The sequence below is a fragment of the Seriola aureovittata genome, chromosome 11 (assembly GCF_021018895.1).
Source record: "Seriola aureovittata isolate HTS-2021-v1 ecotype China chromosome 11, ASM2101889v1, whole genome shotgun sequence".
NCBI lineage: Eukaryota > Metazoa > Chordata > Actinopteri > Carangiformes > Carangidae > Seriola > Seriola aureovittata.
In genome coordinates this window covers 7959612-7978525 of record NC_079374.1, presented here as the reverse complement: position 1 = coordinate 7978525, position 18914 = coordinate 7959612, and positions in this window count along the sequence as shown.

Genomic DNA, 18914 nt, shown 5'->3' with positions numbered 1-18914 from the left:
TAAAGTGCTTTTATCAAACTCAATAACCATGTTCTGACTGAATGCTATCAAAGCAGAACAACTCTTCCTCTTTCATGAAACCACACACTCTGATGTGCAGCAGCCCTGCAGCCACTCTTGTTCTCTGGGCATCACTAGCTTTAGCGCCCTGGGCTCTGGACCCAACCTGCCAAACACCTGGATCAGGTCCTGGGCTGCTGAAGGGCAGGCAGGTGAACCAGGCAGGAAATGAGAGGACGCTGGTCCTGGAAGACTGACACTACTTGGATCGAGACACTGGTTTTCATCCCAGGATGTTTGAACATAATGTCATTCAGCAAACGCACACTGGCTTCTATTATGGGCACGTCCCTGTTGGAATGTATCAGAGCTCTTCCGGATGTTTTCTGGCCCTCATCATCTTGCTTAGATGTGTTCTTTCTGGCCTGGTGAGTGTGAATTTATCTTGGACCAGCTTGATACATTTGAACGCAGGCTGGGGTGTTTGAACTTGAGTGCAGTTTGGTTCTGTCCAAGGTCTCAGCTCACTGTCACACACACTCACACACACACACACACACACACACACACACACACACACACACACACACACACACACACACACACACACACACACACACACCAGTTTTCACTCCCTCTCCTGGTCTCACTCCCTCATGGCCCTTCATCCCTTTGTTGGAGTATGCATAACTGTTGAGGGAGTGCCAAACTGGGCTGAGCCTGAGATGCTGATACAGTAGAAACCTGTGCTATCCCTTTAATGAGTACACACACACACACACACACAAATGCACACACACTTTCCACTGCTTGGCTATTAGGCACCAAGAACAGGAGGAAAACTATTTGAAAGTGAATTTTAGATTTCCGGTCGTGGAGCTTTGCCTGGGAGTGGCAGCCGAGCAGAGGTGCAAGCAGTGCACACACACACACACACACACACACACACATACACACCTCGTACACCTCACTGTTTCGGCTCCAGTTGCTCTCGCACACAGCATGGATGATCAAAAGAGGGCAACGGCTGCCGACCATTATGCCAATGACACTTTGAGTAAGAGTCCAGAGAGCGCAGCGACATGACAGCCATTAGGGATTGAAAGTGGGACTTTAAAGGAGGGCTGAAGGATAACTGTCAGTGCAGAATCAAAGGCAGAAAGTGAAATCTTCATAATGTATTGCACTGGAAAATTCCTGCTCTAGCTGTCTCTCTCAACCACTCGCTCAAAAGTATCCCATACACAGCTACTCCATTCAACTCCCCAAAAAAACATGAAACAGCCAGGAACAAAGGGTTGATGAGGGGAGTTCAGAGAGTGGCACTCTGTAAATGAAAGCGAACAGCGGTGTGGGCCATTGTGCGGGTGGTAGACAGATAGATCATTAAGGACTGGACTGGGTTACAGTCAGAGCAGAGGACTACTAGCTGGCAACTCCAGCACTGCACCTCTGTTTCCCCCCAGCTTAGATCCAGCTGACAAATGTGACTGAACCAGTATGGCAGCACAATTACAGCTAATGGATCACACTCTGTGACAGTTACAAAGAGGACTCAAACTTTTCTCAAAAGTGCCAGCAGACGCTTTGTCACTAGGCGTCCAAAATATAGCTTCATGTGTTTAAAATACTTGAAAATCAATAAACTGGGAGCAGACAAACTCCCCATTTTCCAACTTTGATTTGTCCACTCATCGTTAAAATTGACAAAACAGAGGGCAGCTTTGTGTGCGTTGCTCGAGCTCTTTTCATTGGTGAAATCAAGGCCTGCTGCTGGCACTGACCAAACATTCTGCTGCTCTCTCAGCTTGGCAGAAAACTGCCTCTAATGTGTCTCTCTGTCGCATAATCAAGGATTTCACACTCTAAATCTTTGATCTGGGAGAACCCTCTCTGATGGGAGAACCCTCAAACCGCTACCACACACACACACCCTGTACCCACACCCCTCTCAGATCTCTGATCTCTCTCCAATTAATGATGTCAAATGAGTGTGTTTACAGGCTCATTAGATTACTGCTGCAGAAGTAGAGCACCGCCCTGCATCGCCTAACACACACACACACACACGCATGCACACCCGCACCAAGACTCTCTCTGTCTTGACACGGCCCTTGGAGGGAAGCCTGATGGCAAAGCACCAAAGTGCTATAGCCACCACAGTCATAGCTGTGGCTCTGTGTGGTAACTCAGCCACGATGGCACAAGTCCACACACACACACACACATACACACATATACACACACACACACACACACACACATACACACACACACCTACACACACACACACACACACACATACTAGAGGTCCAACCCAGCTGGACCAGTTTGGAGGCTGTTCAGGGTCGGTTAGGCTGCAGCCAAGCCAAATCCCTGAAGAGCTCCAAGAGCCCAGAGACAGAGGCTGAGGCCAAGGCCTGGGGACAGACTGACAGGTGCGTGAATCTTAGAGAATCACAAAACGAAGAAGAGCGGGTGCATGGATGGATGGATGGATGGATGGATGGATGGATGGATGGATGGTTGGATGGATGGATAAATGGATGACAGAAGAAACAGAAAACGAGAGAAAAAGCAGCACAGCTCATGAATTCCACACGGCAATTCTTCATGTTTCATTTATCAACCAATCAGTTTTCTCTTCACAACAGCTTGTTACCATGCAAAGCAGCATGTAGCCTTTAAAAAGACCTCATGTGCCGAGCTGCGGACACCACGCAGGCTGGGTTCAGTACATCTCCACTGCCCCCTACTGGGTTGGAGGTTAGCCTCAACCCCCCAGCTGAGAGCGCCACGGGCCCGCACTCTCACCTTAGCGCTCGCCAAGGGGCTCGCTCAGACCCTTGCTTTTCAACCAGCGGTAATTATAACACTAATGAGAAGAGCGTGAATCAGAGGGTTACACGCAGACAGGAAGACGGCTTTGACATGCTGCTTCAATTACAGAACAGCCTGTCTTTGTAGAGCCCAAAGACGAAAGGAGTTAAGAGGATGAGAGAACGAGGGGGGGGGGGGGCAGATACGGCCTCTGTAATTCATATTTAATATCTGCATCTGTGTTTCACAGCACCTAGCAGGCCACTGGTGACGTAATCCCCTCCTTAATTGGGTAGTAATGATTGTTAATGCATGAATCATGTGTAGCAACATTTCCCATTAGAAAAAAAGCAGAAGTGAATTTACCAAATGCACAAACCAGACCAGAATAAGGTCTAATGTTTTGTAAGAGAATAAAAAACATATTCTATTGTTAAATGCTGACTTTGAGTGTTACTTGTGGTTGCAGTGGACATATTCTACAAGCTGTGTGAGTCTGGCAGTTTTCTCCTGGAGGAAATCAGCTAAAGAAAGCATTTCCTGACAGTGTGTGTGACATGGTGACCTCAGCTGGAGTGACATAACCTGTGGCGAAGACTGCTGGCTCAGCAAACCCCGCTCTAAACAGTCACCGAAAACATCACAACACTCTCACACGCCCGGAGGAAAACACTCAAACACACAGACACACAGACACACACACACACACACACACACACACACACACACACACACAAACCAAGACGTGACACTGACAGTGACAAATACCTCTTTCAGATTTCACACTCTCGGTATACACTTGTGCGCATACACACTCAGGAGGTAGTGCACTAATGGCGAAAAGTGGCACACACACACACACACACACACACACACACACACAGATACATACACACACAACAGCTGGGGCTGGTACATTACTATTCTATTGAGGTTTAGCAGCAGTACCTTCTCCTCCCACTGGGAATTCGACAAGCAGGAAAATCACTGCATTTTCCTCAAACACACCACACACACACACACACACACACACAAATCCATGATTTTCCTCCTCTGGTACCTTCCATCTTCCAGTGCTCTCACCCAAATTTCGTCTTCCTGTTGAAAAAAAACTTAGTGGTGGCAAGAGTCTCTCAGGCTTGATCATATTAGAGCCATTACAGCTGAGGCTTTTTTTTTTTTGCCTGTATGTTTTAGCTCGGGCATCTTTTTTCTATCCGCTGGTCCTCTCTTATCTCGTTACACACTCTTCAGGCTTTGTGGTTAAATTATGTATTAAGGTCAATGTCAAAACATGGAAGATGTGTAATCTGCAGGGAGTTTCCTTTTATTCATTATTACAGTGAAGGCTGAGCACAACTGTCAGGCAGCCACGGTTGTGCTCAGCATGGAAGCTTATGTGCTCAGCAGGGCCCCACCAAGCCTCTCTCCCTCGCTCTCCTCTCCCCTTCTCCACCTCTCCCTTGGTTTCGCCCCCCTCCACACACATCCCTCTTCATCCTTCTCCCCCTTCTCCTCCTCCATCGCCTCCTCCCGGACGGACCCCTGATAGATTTACCCAGCTAACCCGTCTCGCTTTGGGATCTCCCTCTTCTACAGCGCCAATCTGAGAGCTGTCAAGTGCACCTATATGCCCGTGTCATAAATCTGAAGGAGAAAAATGTGCACGCCGGAGACCAAGAGGAGAGAGGAGGCAGAGGAGGGGAGAAGGGAAGAGAAGGGGGGGATGTTGGGGAAGAGGAGGGTGTCATGCCATCCGCTTGCAGTTTAGGGAATTTGTCTAATCTGGAATCATGTCAGGATACAGCGAGGCTATGCAAGGCACTCCCTCTCCCCCTCCCATGTGTATCCTCGCTTGTACACGAGTGAATGAGAAGAGGAAAAATAAGACGATAGAAGGAAACAGAGAGTGAAGCAGAGCGAGAGGTTGTCAATGTCTTAGGCTCTTTGTTTTAATTCAAGGTAAACTGAGGTTATGTGTTGACAGGACAAGCTATCATCTCCTTGGATTCTGCTGTCCTCCACAGGGATTAGGATATGGGGGGGTTGTGTCTTCCTCTCTCCTGTCTCACTACAGCTCAACACTTGACCCCTTGTATTCTCAATTGCTGTCAGTCAACGTCAAAGCCCCTTCTCTGTGTCAGATGTGTACTGACAGCTGTGGCACAGCCAGCTTTGAGGTGCGCCGGACGCCTTTAACCTTACCAGGCTTGTAGATCTCTTCCTTTAATGGCTCACGGGGGCAGTAAACAGTTTGATAAATCTGGTCCAGCTTTGTTCCAGCCAGTGTAATTATCTTCCGATTAGATTAATTCAGTTAGGCCTCAGTTGCATTTACAATACTAACAGCATTCCTGGGAGGCGACCACTCCGTCATGTTAACCATTACACAATTATGTCTGCAAGTGATAATAACTGCTGTTATCATCAACCATGCGACATGCAAAGACCCATAAATACACACATACAACAAAGGAAGACACATTAGATTGAAACAGACAGGCTATATGCATATTTGGATGGGGGGGGCGAAAAAGCTTCAAAGACGAGTAAGGAAAATAGAATAAGAAAAAGAGCACAAAACAGACAAACAAAGCAGACAACCAAGGTCACCACAAATTTTTACCACTGATGGAGTGAGAGATGGAGGGAGGTTAAGGTACTCAACGGCACCCATGCAGGAAAACAAGGAGGCCAAGGCTGGCTTTCTTTTGAAAAAAAAAAACAAAAAACACACCCTTTCTCAACATCTCTCTCTCCCTCTCTCTCTCTCTCTCTCTCTCTCTCTCTCTCTCTCTCTCTCTCCCTCTCTCTCTCTCTGCAGCCTCTCTCCTGGTGGTTGCATCCTCTCTCTCTCAACCTCACGTGTTGTGCTTAGGAAAATGCCTCCTGACTGGTGGGCCTAATTACTGGCTCTTCGCTGACCCACGCCGGGCCGAGGCCTCGTCAGAACACTGATTCAACATGAGCCCCGCACCGGCCAGCACCTCACACTAATGAATACTAATGAATAATTATCACTGGCTGGCTGGTGCGCTGGCCCACTGCAGGGACACATGTTAACACGCCCGCTTGTAGAGCTGCAGGAGAAGCGTAGAGGCCCTTACCCAGGAAAACAGGCAAGTCAGTCCATGCACAAGGCTATGCAGGAATATGAAAGACTCCCTGAAGGGATGCAGAGGAAGCACAGAAGCCCTCAAGGTTAAACCAAAGTAACACTGAGTGGACTGGAGTGCGCTGACCCCTGTGAGGACTGTTTTGATTGTCATGACCTGTATAAGGCTTAATGTATATCAGGGCGTGTTGTGGCAGTTGATATAGGTTAACCAGGCGCTCAGAGACTGTGAGCAGAAGCTTGTTTGGTGATAGGATGAAACATGTCAGCTCGAGTCTAGTGTCAACGATCGGAGCAATGTTAACCTCTCCTCTGCATTCGTCCAGATGTACTGTGGAGAAGCTAGACTTCAATATGACTGTGAAGGCCTGGTTATTGGATTTCAATCAGGGACAAAGTGACAAATAAAAAGGTTGGCAGCCTATGACCTCGGGTCAACAATGATCATAAAGCATCACAACACCTTGTGTGGAAGAGCTGCTGTCAGAAAATCATTCATTGTCATTTTTTTTTTTTTTACAGGGCTGTTATGTTACAGAAATAAGATCAATTGATAAACGTGGACAAATTTGTCAATAAATATTACGGTCAATTTCTTTTTTCATTTGAGAACAGTGTATGTATTCAACAGATCAGGATCCAAAACTATTTGTATATCCTGTAGTTTGCCTGATGTGGCATCACTCCAGCGGGACGATGCTGAGTAACAAAGTACATTTTCGTATGTGCAGTTCTTCCAAATCCAAATTTCCATTTTCACACTACTTTATACTTGTACTCCACTACATTTATTGGAAAATCTTGTACAATATAAATGCTATTTTGCAGATTCAGTTTTTTTCATGCAATTCTTGAAATATGTTGTTGTTATGTATTAAAATACTGAGCAATATTTAAACTGGTAGCCTTGATTTGCTACAACATAAAAATGCTGTTTACAAATTAATGCATCAATAATTCTAATACTATTATATAATATACATAACAACATAACACTCTGAAGTACTAAGTATATCTTACTGCACTGTAAGACTTTTGCTTATAAATGGTGGTGTTGAATCAGAGCACTTCTTCCAGCAGTTGTGCTGAGGTGTGTCTTGGCTCACATTAACCAATCATCACATCAACAATTAAAGTTGCATATGTCCCACAATGACAGCATCATCTGATTCCTAAGTGGTCACTCTGCAGAGCATAATGAATAGTTCATGAACTGCTTCTATGGTGTTACTGATACATTTTAACCTTTTAACAGTCTGTCCTCATATCGTACTACTCCAAAGAACATTTACACTCAATTTATGTCATGAAGAAAAATGTAAAATCAGACTAAAATGTTGGCCAAACACTGGTCTGCAAGTAATAAGCACTGAAGTGAGTTTTCCCTCCATTAAATTCCTGGTGTCAACTCATTGTCATAGCAGCAGTATTTGTATCTGGCAGATGTTTGGATTTCATTACACCAGCCAACCTAACACTGAGTACTGAGTGTGTGTTTTCATGTGCATGTGTGTCTATGGGTGTGTGTGCGTGTGTGTATGTATGTGGGTGTAGGAGTGTGCACACGCTGGTTTTCCCCCTTGTGAGGAAACGTAAAACTTCTTGGTGTGTTATTTTTCTCCCCACCGTTTGTTCTTTTGATCTGCGTGTACATTATCTCCAGCTCTTTGAATTTCAATTTCACTGTCATGTAAGCTCTTTTCATCACAGCCGACGGTTGCAGCTCTAATAATATTCAACTTTTAGGTCACAGTGGAATGCTAATTAGATTGCTATTTTAATTAATATGTCCCTGCAGGTTTCCGTATCAAATCAGCTTTAACACTGTATCGTGCACTTTGAGCCAATAAATTACAATGAAACCCCAAAATAAAACCACTTCAAAAAAGGATGATTTTAAGGTGTACAGGAGCAGCGCTCGTTTGAACTGTGTTTACATAAATTGCTTATTGTTGCTTAATAAACTGCATAATATTACCCACATTGGGGTGCGTTTGAAACTGTTTCAATAAGCCATAATAGATGTTTCTATTTTCTGTTAATAAATCCATACATGAACCTGCACACAAGTTAAAAGCTTCAGCTTAGCTGGTTATTTCAAGGGCAGTACAGTGTTAAATGTGCTTTAAACAAGAGGGAAATAAGTGCAGGTGTAATATTACAGACTCTGTGTGAGTGCTGCTGCTGGTGGCATTTAAGGACTTTAAAGTGCCTCACTTTCCATCAGAGTGTCATTTGTCTGTCAGCAATTCTGTGTGTGCACATGCATGTACATGTATCTGCCTCTGTTTGTGTGTGTGAGTGTGTGTGTGTGTGTGTGTGTGTGTGTGTGTGTGTGTGTGTGTGTGTGTGTGTGTGTGTGTGTGTGTGTGTGTGTGCGTGTGTGTGTGTGAGAGTGTGTGTGTGTGTGTGTGTCATTTATTATGTTGAGAGGGAACGATGACGCCTGGGGTCTATGAGCACTGGTGTATTCCTCTCGTATTCAAAGGTCATACTGGGGTCCAGTGTTCAAATTGCTTTACTTCACTGAAAAGCAGGTGCTTACATACACACACTCAGACACACACACACACACACACACACACACACACACACACACACACACACACACACATACAAATTAGTTGTCTTGCCAAAATTATGCTGTTCTGAGGGCATTTAGTTGCACTATTTTGTCTTTAACCAGGTTGTGTATTTGCTCATAACGACACACCTGCACAAAAAGAGCAAACAGAAATTTTCAGTGACCTCTGAGTATGTTCTTTAGCTTTAATTCTTCATATTTTTCAGATAAAAAAAAATTAAGTTTGTCCAGTGTTGTTCACTTCAATTATGCACTTACTAAATCTCCATTACTGTAAACTTCTTTCTGGACCACATTCACAACCTGCTTCTTTCTGCACAACCTCCTTAAGAACAGGAGAGCCAGGCTTTTGCACACTAACAAAAATTGATATTCATGGATGGGGAGGGGAGGGGAGAAACTATTTGGATGTTTATTATACTTTAAAATGAAGTGATTCGCATTTCACTGCCTGCGAGGTAATTAATGTGGGGAAATCTTGAATTAAAGATGTAAATCCTGACACTTTGGCAGGGGGGCCGGTAAGGGACAGTGGTCTCCAAGGTCTAGATTATTCTTAGCGTATACCAATTAACACCATGTATCTTCTTTTATGTTCACTTCAATTAAGAGCCTTTACAATTTTTAAGTTCTTTTCTTCTCAGTAGTTAGAGAATGTCAGAGAGACTGATCAAAGGCATTAGCTGCCGTCCGCGCACCATAGGTAATGCTGCTTTGCATAAAGAAATCTGCATATTGCTAAGAAGGTTTTCATTTCTGTTTGCATGAATTACAGAGCCAGAGATGCTGTAGTAGATAGAGATGAGGAGGTGTGAACGCACTCATGTACACAAACACGCCAGACAAAGCATTCAGTACTGAATCATCAAACTTCTTTAAACTGTAGAGGATTTTGAGTTCAGCATCATGGTGACACTATCAATATAAAACAGGCCAACACCAGTTGAATGAATCTGAATTTTATTTTTTATTTTCCTGTTTTTGGGATTGTAAAAGGGGGATCGGGGTTACACAAGGCCTCTGTGAGCAGCTGTCGGTCACTATTAAGAGTGTTAATAACGTTAAAGAGTGTGCACAACAATGTTAGCACCCAGTAACTCCAGCTCCTGAAGTAATCACACCCTGATTTATGTGGGTGATTTTAGTACAATTGTCTCACAAAGCTTCGTTTGTTTGCTAGATCACCATCTTTTAACAGGCCTACAAATCAGGCTGGCCGTAATAGCCTTCTCCTGTAGTCCACTGCTTTTCTCATTTGTTTTTCTGTTCTTTCTTTCCTCCTTCTTTTGGATTACCTAGTTATGAGCCTCAGTGCCTTCTGTCTTCTGTCGAGGGTCAAATGAGAAATCAGATAATGCACCGTGCACTTAAGGATCTCTCTCATTTTCTTCAAAGAAATTCAGGAAAATTTGTTTTATGTGCATGTATGAATGCATTTCCATATTGTGTGTGTATTTGTCTATCTATATCTCGGCCGTGTTGAAACTCACAGCGAAAACAGATGTAGGAAAAACAAACAAACAACCTGTTTGTCCGTGATAATCACTGCTACTTAATTCCATTACACTGTCAGCTTCCAATAAATCAATGAGCAAATGAACTGACCGGCTTTTAGGAATGGCCATCCACTGTGCGTCTGTTTTATTCTATTGATGTTCCACCAACGGGAGTTCTGGAGATATTGAATGCTCTTTAAGCGAAGTGCTGACATCATAATAAAAGGCCACCGCGAACTGGCCGGCTGTGCGGTTTGGGAGCTTCGGGCTAAAGAGACGGACGGCCTCTGAAGAAGAAGAAGAAAGGCAATCTTCAAAGTCAATACTGCAACCAAGTGCTCTATGTGGTTGCATTTACTGCACATAATGAAACTACAAATAGCCTCTTACACAAAACACACACAGTGGATATACTAATATAAAACAAGGGCATGGACTGTGGTCAAAAAATTATACAATAACAGGAATGATAAATAATGTGTTCAGTGTTTTTATTTCACATTAATAGCACCTTTGACTTGTTTTGAAATTTGTCAGTTTAACTGAAGTCTATCCTGATCCACAAAAAAAAAGTCTAGATTTGTGGAATATATATTCAAATTGACATTGCATAGAGTTTATTTTTAAATCTACTCAAATGCACTTTCACCTCAGTGAGTGTGCATCTGTACCTGACAGTACATTTAATCCATTGTTCATGACTTTATAAAAAAAATGAAGGGTTGGCAAATTCAAACATCAAAACATTAAGTTGGGTGCTATGTCTGTGTAGCTGTGTGTTTTCATAACCCAAGTGTCTCAAAGCATTATTAACAAAAATCTTTTGCTCAGCCTTGCATTTCCAGGGCCAATAAAAGCAGCTGGAGGAGGCTGCACTGGTGCTGCTACACGGCACACACAGCACAGACAGCCATCTAGTGTTGGAAATGAGCAGATTCACAAATCCAGTAAAGAGGAGAGAGCACTTCATTGCAGCCTGTACAACGTGTTTATACCATCACTTGGTTTTAAGGGCCACAAATGAGGGATGTTTTAGTTGGAGCAGATAAACAGAAACATATCACAATAAGCTAACAAAGCCTGGATTAAGCTCCAAGTTATTTGTTGTGTGACATCATTATACCTACAAATTGGAGGAAAAACTCTCATGTGCTTTTGTACTCTGGAATGAGGAACAGGAGGTACGCTAATGGTCAGAAATGTGTCTTTTCAGCCCACACAGAACACAACGCACCCTGGTTTAGCCTAATAGCTAGCCTGCTGCAAGAGCTTAACCTCTCCCAGGGATACTAGTGAAATAACAAGGCATCGGCTCCTGGAGATTGTGTCCACCTCTTTTACGAGAAACCTTTCTTTGCTATCACCTTGTACCCCCCCCCCCCCCCCGTTCGCAATATGACTGCAAAAAAAGTAATGTTTTTGTTAATGAATGCAACCCAAATAAACAAAAATTATAAACAAATGTGTGCTATTGTGTGCACATTGGGAGCATGAATATGTATTTGCTGAGCGTTCAAACAAAGACACAAAGGGAGGCCCAACCTGTTGTCGGCTCAGCCCCTTTTTTCCCTGCTGTGAAAACCCTGCTCCCTTAATAATCACACATCATTATGACAATAGATGTTAGGCAAAACACATAAGCCATGCGCAAATCACACAAGGAGACAGAAGCACGAGCAGACAAACACACACATAAATACTGTACACCATGCATATAATCACAGACTGCTTCGCCTCATGTGTGAATATCTAATTCTATCCTGTTTAAGATCTAAAAAAAACCTAAAACTAAAAAAACCCAGAAATATTTCTAGTTCATCCCCTCATCGTTTGCTGCTGTAAAGGTCTCTGCCCCTGGAGTCACACACACATGCAGGGCTGCCTCCACAGACTTATCATCTAATTGCTTTTCATTGATCCTGTCCGATCAGGTGGCTAATGTTCATCCTTTTCTGACACTGTCTCCCGAGCACTTCTGCCAGTCCTAATCTGAGAAGTGTGCATCCTTTTCAGTGCTCATAAAATATCCAGACACACCAACAGTGAGACAGCAGAGGATTGTTTTCACACTGTGTGAAAAGGTTCCATTAAGCCTCTATGAGGGGCACGTTTTGCTTGTGTGTTTACATGTTCACCCATGTGCTTGTATGAAACAGGATATCTCCAAGCTTGTTGTCAATTCCCTACGCAGACCACATGACATTTGTGTTCATTTTCAAGCTTTAAATACGTTTAATGCATTGTAGACAGGCTGCAGCACAGACAAGCTTCATTACCTAAAGACAGGAAGAGGATCTGTGCGCCTTGGACAAGAGAGAGTACAATAATGAGTCTGTTTATTTTGGAGAATAGACAGTGAGGCTCATCCTGTAAGGTGAACCAGATCAAGGATTTGGGACAGAAACCCCAAGCTCCTCCTAAAGATTAAATGATGTCAGCATCAGAAGTGAAGGCCAATGTGTGTTGGCAGGCGCAGAACTGGGCTTCTGAGAGATATTACAGTTTGTATGACTATCAATGGACACCACATAACTCTGTGTAAAATCTCTTCGTTTTTTTTTGTTGTTTTTTGTAATACCGTGAACCTGGACTACAGCCATGAGCATGCACACTGACACACACACACACACACACACACTCACACAGACACACACACACACACACACACACACACACGCACACACACACACACACACAGACACACACACTCACACACACACACACACACACATACACACACACACACACACACACACACACAACACACACACACACTCACACAGACACACACACACACACACACACACACACACACACACAGACACACACACTCACACAGACAGACACACACACACACACACACACAATTCATCTGCTGTATCACAGCATTGGTTTAATATGCAGGCCAGTTCTTGGTGGTATCAGATCAATGGAGAGTTTCAAATCAGACACAGCCGCTGAGACAGACAGAGGAGACCATCTTTGGCGCACATTAAGAGAACACTTTCTTTCCCCTCAAGATCACAGTTATTCTTTTTTTGATGGAGCTATTGAGTAAGACTCAACTGTCTTGTGATGCTCATTAAAAATATTAACTTTAAATGTTGAGGGTTTTTTTGTCCCAAATTGTGGGATTGGGTTACTTTGAAAGTAATGGCCTAATTACAGTAACTTAATGTGTTATTATACTAACCCATCTCTGGAAAGATCTGAAATGGTAACCTTGACTGCTTTGTTTCCAATCATGGTGCACGGCTCCTACAAACACCAAAATCTGCTTTTAATACTTTCCATTGTTCCGAGAGAAACTCCAAGAATCTGATATTGTGGTACATTTCAGTCACTTAGCTAACATTTTGTTCATGTTATCTTCTTGATCTACAAATTGCTTTGTTGTGGATGTAAGGAGACAGAACATAACTATAAAAAATAAAGCTTTTGTAACTCTATTCAACCATTTGGGTGTCTCAATCAAGGAACTGTTACCCCAAGACTATCATTGGTAGTTACCCCCCACTTCACGGCCTAAAAACAGCTCACCTACCACTCCAGTGTACCTTGTAGTCTAGTTATATGAAATCCAAGAAGCTCCTGATCTATTTATCCCACTTCATGTACACCCTGTCTCATATATGTGGTATAAGGAGGCAATCATCGTGCTGACTCCCTTCGAGCCTTCCCCTGCCTTTTCCCGTGCATTATTCAGTCTTTTCCTGAAGTAACAGCCGCCCTCTCTACATGCAGACACGCCGACCACTAACACGCCACACTAATGTGATGTAAAAATGAATGATGAAATTCAAGGAGGCCAAATGAAAGAGAAACCGATGTGTGTTTATGTGCGTGCATGGCTGTGTGTGTGTATGAGCAATGTTGGCCCTGGTGTAAGCTTGTGCGTGTGTTCAAAGGTGAGGCCTTGGGTGATGGAGAATAGGATTCCCTTACCTCCAATAAGTACAGAGGAGGATAAAAGCCAGCTGTAATGACCTTGGTATAATGAAGGCCTTGCTGATTTCCATGATTTTCTTGCTTTCATGCCACGAAATTTGCTATTCCATAGGAGGGGCAGGAAGGAAAAAGAGAGAGCTTTGTCTGGCCAAACATTAGCAGCCAACAACATTTGCCCAGAATCGAACACAAAATCTTGTTCCCATGTTCAAGTCATTATGTAAACGATTATTATCTAGAGGCGAATTAATAGATGAAACACATTTTTCATAATGGGCTGGTCGTTTTTTTAGGTGACTAATTTACGTGCAATTTCCTTAATTCACAAAGTTATTTAGAGAGTGATGTAATTCTTGTTTCTTTTTATCTTGAAAGCAAAGGCAGCATGTTGTCTAGGGCTGCTCAGTGCAGCTAATATGGCACAACGAAATGAAAGGCTTCAAACAAGCTTTTCCACTTGGAGCTGATGTAGTGCTGTGGCCGACCTCCAAATATGATTAGACTGCAGTAAACACAACAATAGCAAACAATAAACAACTGGTAATTGGTGTCATCCTCTGTTCCAACAAAATCTTTCTTGATTTGCTATGAATTATGAGCATTAATGTTTCTGTGCGCCATGCCCCTCTGAGGATATCAAAAAGCTCCCGCTCCGTCTTGATGGGCCTGTCTCATTAAAGGAGAAATGGAGGCCAATGTGGGAAAGTGATGTACAGTACATTCATCTAAATAACTGGCATGAACTCACCTCTAATTCATGCTGTCTGTGTGCATGATATAAGATGATTATACTCGCGTGAATATTGTGTATGTGTGTGCGGGTCTGCCTGTGTGTGCAAGGAGAGATAGTGGGAAAGGTGTAGCCCTGAAGCATCCCAGGTGAAGTGTGCCCTCTACAGGCAGCCGTGACACACTCTGCATTCTTGTGCATCGACTGTATGTGTATCAATACCAATGTGAGGAAAATGTACAGATTTTGTAAAGCACTTCAAGATTTCTTGGAAAACATCATATACAACTTCACTTTTACACAATATATGAGTCTGTCATGTATCTGTGAACATAAAGGCATGCTTACCACCAGGTTTTCCTGCTTAAGTTCTCCAACTCCATACATGCCACCTCTTTCATTAATATGTGATGAGAGAGAAAATCTCCAAAGACCCCAATAGGCAGAGGCATTGTTTCTCTTTTAAAGTCATCTCAGATGGAAGGAGCAAACTTCAGAGCCTCAGTGAAGTGTCTAATGAAAGAAGTCTCCTCCTCTGCGGCTCCATTTCGCACAGCGTATTAGGAATCTAAATGTTGACTGAAGACAGTTTGATTCTCTGTCTGTGATTTTCTTAAGGAATAAAAACAGTGTAGCGTGTTTACAGTGTAGCCATGAAAGAGTTATGAGATGGCTCATCACTACCTGATGCCATTTTGGGAGGCGGAAAGTAAGGTTCATACCACAGTTCATTTGAAAGCCATATCAAACAGAGAATGTTTAAGACCAAGATCAAAGCAATTTCTGGTCAAAAATATCGCTAGACCGGCAACATTCTTGTAAAATTGCTGCTTTATGCTAGCAGTTACTTCAACAACGTCTGGCTATTATTGGAAATCAGACAGAGGAGAGAAATATCTACAAATCTAGTCTTTCTGTTGACTTCGGAGTAGTGGTGTGCACTGACGCTGAGATAGGCAGTGGCAGCAAAAGTAAAAGTACATCTCAGGACCACTGTGTGGCTCTGGTACCTCAGCTGTACAACATGAAACTGATATCTGGGAGTTTAAAGCAGTCTGTCTTGTGCGGTATAAAATTGAATTTGAATTTTCAATTTTGTATATGCGTTTCATACAATGGAATGTGAGTTCTCTGTAGACAATAAAGAGTATTTGCTTTTGCAGCATAAGTTTAAGATTATTATGTAACTGCAGTTTACAAATAAGAAAATCAGTACTTCAATATGAAGTGGGATCCTAAGTAGTTATTTTGTCTGATAGATTTCTTTCAGAAACTCAGAACAAATTGTGTATATACACAATAACAACAAGTATTAATATACATATTATTAGTCTTCTTATTATAATAATCTACTGTCAGTTTTATCGATAAATTGCATCATTTTTATTGATAACAGTCAATGAGCAAGTCAATATCATTTCCAGGTAAAACTGAATCAGGACGTTTAAATTGAAGAAGCATTTTCATGTGCATTTTAATTTGATTTTAGTTTGATAAACTGTATCTCACAGTCTTTTTATTAACCCAAGGGCAGACTTCTCTCCACAGTCTGGATAAGAGAATGAGATGACTGGAGAAGATGACATCATGTGTAGCAATAAATGCTCCTTCATGATTGTATTACTTTTACGTACATTGACAGTTATTTCCGCTGCTAAATTTCAGCACAGATGTTATTAAGCCCAATATATATGATTTTAAAAACACTAATAATATTGTGTTAATGATGGAAACGTTACTTGTGTGGTTGGTGAGGACATTGCTGTGGCGAGTTGTTTGAATGATTAACATACAGATAAGTTGCAGTGGTGTAAATACACCTCAGACTAATTAGGCTGAAGAAATACTTATTTTAGTGTATAGTTTCTCTCTCTGTCTTTCAATCTAAAGAATAATTCATCACTAAAAGTACAAAAATAGTCATTCCCTCTAATTTACAAAATGTGTAAGGAGTAATAGAACAATTCATTCAACAGTATGTCACATTTTTTTAGGCGGAAATCTTTAATAAAACACAGAACTTTAGATTCTCACACAGCCACTACGTATAACCACAATCAAAACTTAAAGTCTGTTATTGTTCATCCACACTGAAATAAAGTATAAACTTTTTCCAAAGCACCATGTACCTGTTATGTATGTTTTGTAGTCCATACATTTTTTAGATATTAGATGACTGTGATTTGTCTTGTCTCTGAAAAAGCGAGCTCACTCATTGTTATCGCCAACGTGTAATCTGTATGTCAAATTTAAACAGGGGTTTGAATTAAAAAAGCAACTATTATATGAAAACCAAAATTACAGATCAATGTAACTTTAAGTTTAGTAACACCAGAATCTCCAGATCACTTGAAGACATTAAGGCTTGGAAAGGAATCAAAGGCACCGCAACCTTTGCAATGACAACCATCTGGGAGACGAGTATCACATTTTGTTTGAATGAAAAAATGTGAGCATAATTAGCCATAGGGAAAAGTGCTTGCCAACACACTAATTAAACCATCCATCTATGTTTAAATTAATCCCGTTATTACAGCTGGATAAGCTAAAAGTTATGGGTAAATGCTCTGTTCTTGAAGACTGTTCCACCTTTGTTAAAGTCATTTATGTTCCACTTCATTCAATTAAAAAAATGAGATTTTAATCTGGAAACCAAATTTAATAAGAAACAAAGAGAACAAAGTTGTACCTTAACTTAAACAATGTGAAAGTAACTTAAGCCTAAAAATAACCATGGCCTAATGCCTATTCTACTATGTGCATAGAATATGGTACCATCCAAATAACTCTCTGTAGCGCATAGCTACAACACAACACTTTCAACTTTATTCACTCTCCTTATTAGAGCAGATTGCTTATCGCCTACTTCACAGAGCGCCCATATAGCATAGCTGACAGCAGTAAGGGAGAGCTGCACACATGAACTCCTCACTAACACTTTCCTACGCTAACCAGCTGTCCCCCTGTGGTTTCAGCCTCGGCCAAACCTTTGAAATGTCCTTCAAGGCGTGAAAAAACAACATGCACACTGCTTTGGGTAAAATCCTATTTGTACACTGTAATTACACTTTGAAAAGTTGCAAAGTTTAAAGTTTCAAGACCTTCACTTTTTCTCTTCTCATTCCTGATATTGATTAGGCTCTAAAACACATGTAAGGCTCGCTGTTCTAAAGAACAAAAAGGTTTCTCATTACATGCTGCGCCTCAGACAACTTTGAATGTTTCAGATTTGATTTACTGGTGTTATCAAGGGAAGCAATCAGGAGAATTCAGTCAATAATTTTCACCACCATGCAACCACTATTAATTTGCTTTTAACAAAAAGGCTAAAGGCAGTTTGAGTGTGGTTATTAACGAGATAGAGATTTGGAGTGATATGTAGCCCTGACGTCCTTCATGCTGAAAATACAGAGAAGCATATAAATAAAGTCCATGTCAGGTAATGTTTGTTAAGTGAGCATACAACAGTGTGATGGTCTTCATCAAGAATTTTCATTCTTTGCTACAGAATTATCTTTAAAAATAGTACCATCCTCCATGTCACGTCTAAGTAACAATGTTTATTACAAACAAAACAGAGGCATTAGCAACAAATAATTACATACATAACAAATAACACATGAAACTTTAATGAAAAAAATATGATTTTAGAGCTATAATTTGTTATTGCTGAAAGGGACAGATTAGTCTTAACAGACTTCGTCATTTTGCTGGCAAAAGTATAATTACCCAGGAACATTATATTCACAGAAACATACAGTTAAGTTGTTGTTTTTCGTAGCAATGCTTGTGTAGATGGAAAATTATTCCATGTGAAATTATTATTGTACCATTAATACCTGACCCTGTGATCATGAAATCTGTAGTTTTCATGTTACATGTTTGCCACTCAAGTGCAGCCAAAATGTGTCTCATCTCCTAAATATGCATTAAATTAATATTTTGGTGGTTTAAGTCTGCTTAGGTTTAGTATACTGTAAAATGCAGAGTTGGAAAGTCCCTTCCTCCTGAAAACAATCCACTTCATTTGTGCTCTAAGTGTCAAATATGGTGGCAATTATTTAGACTGACCTTTCCTTGTGTTGCTTGCTTTCTATGCTGGGGATGCAGTGAGGGAGCCATGATGTTTTGGACCACTCCTCCCTACAGTAATCAATAAGGATGTCCAATTCCATACACACCAGGTGCTCAGCCCAGCTGCTTTGAGGAGAATGGGTATGA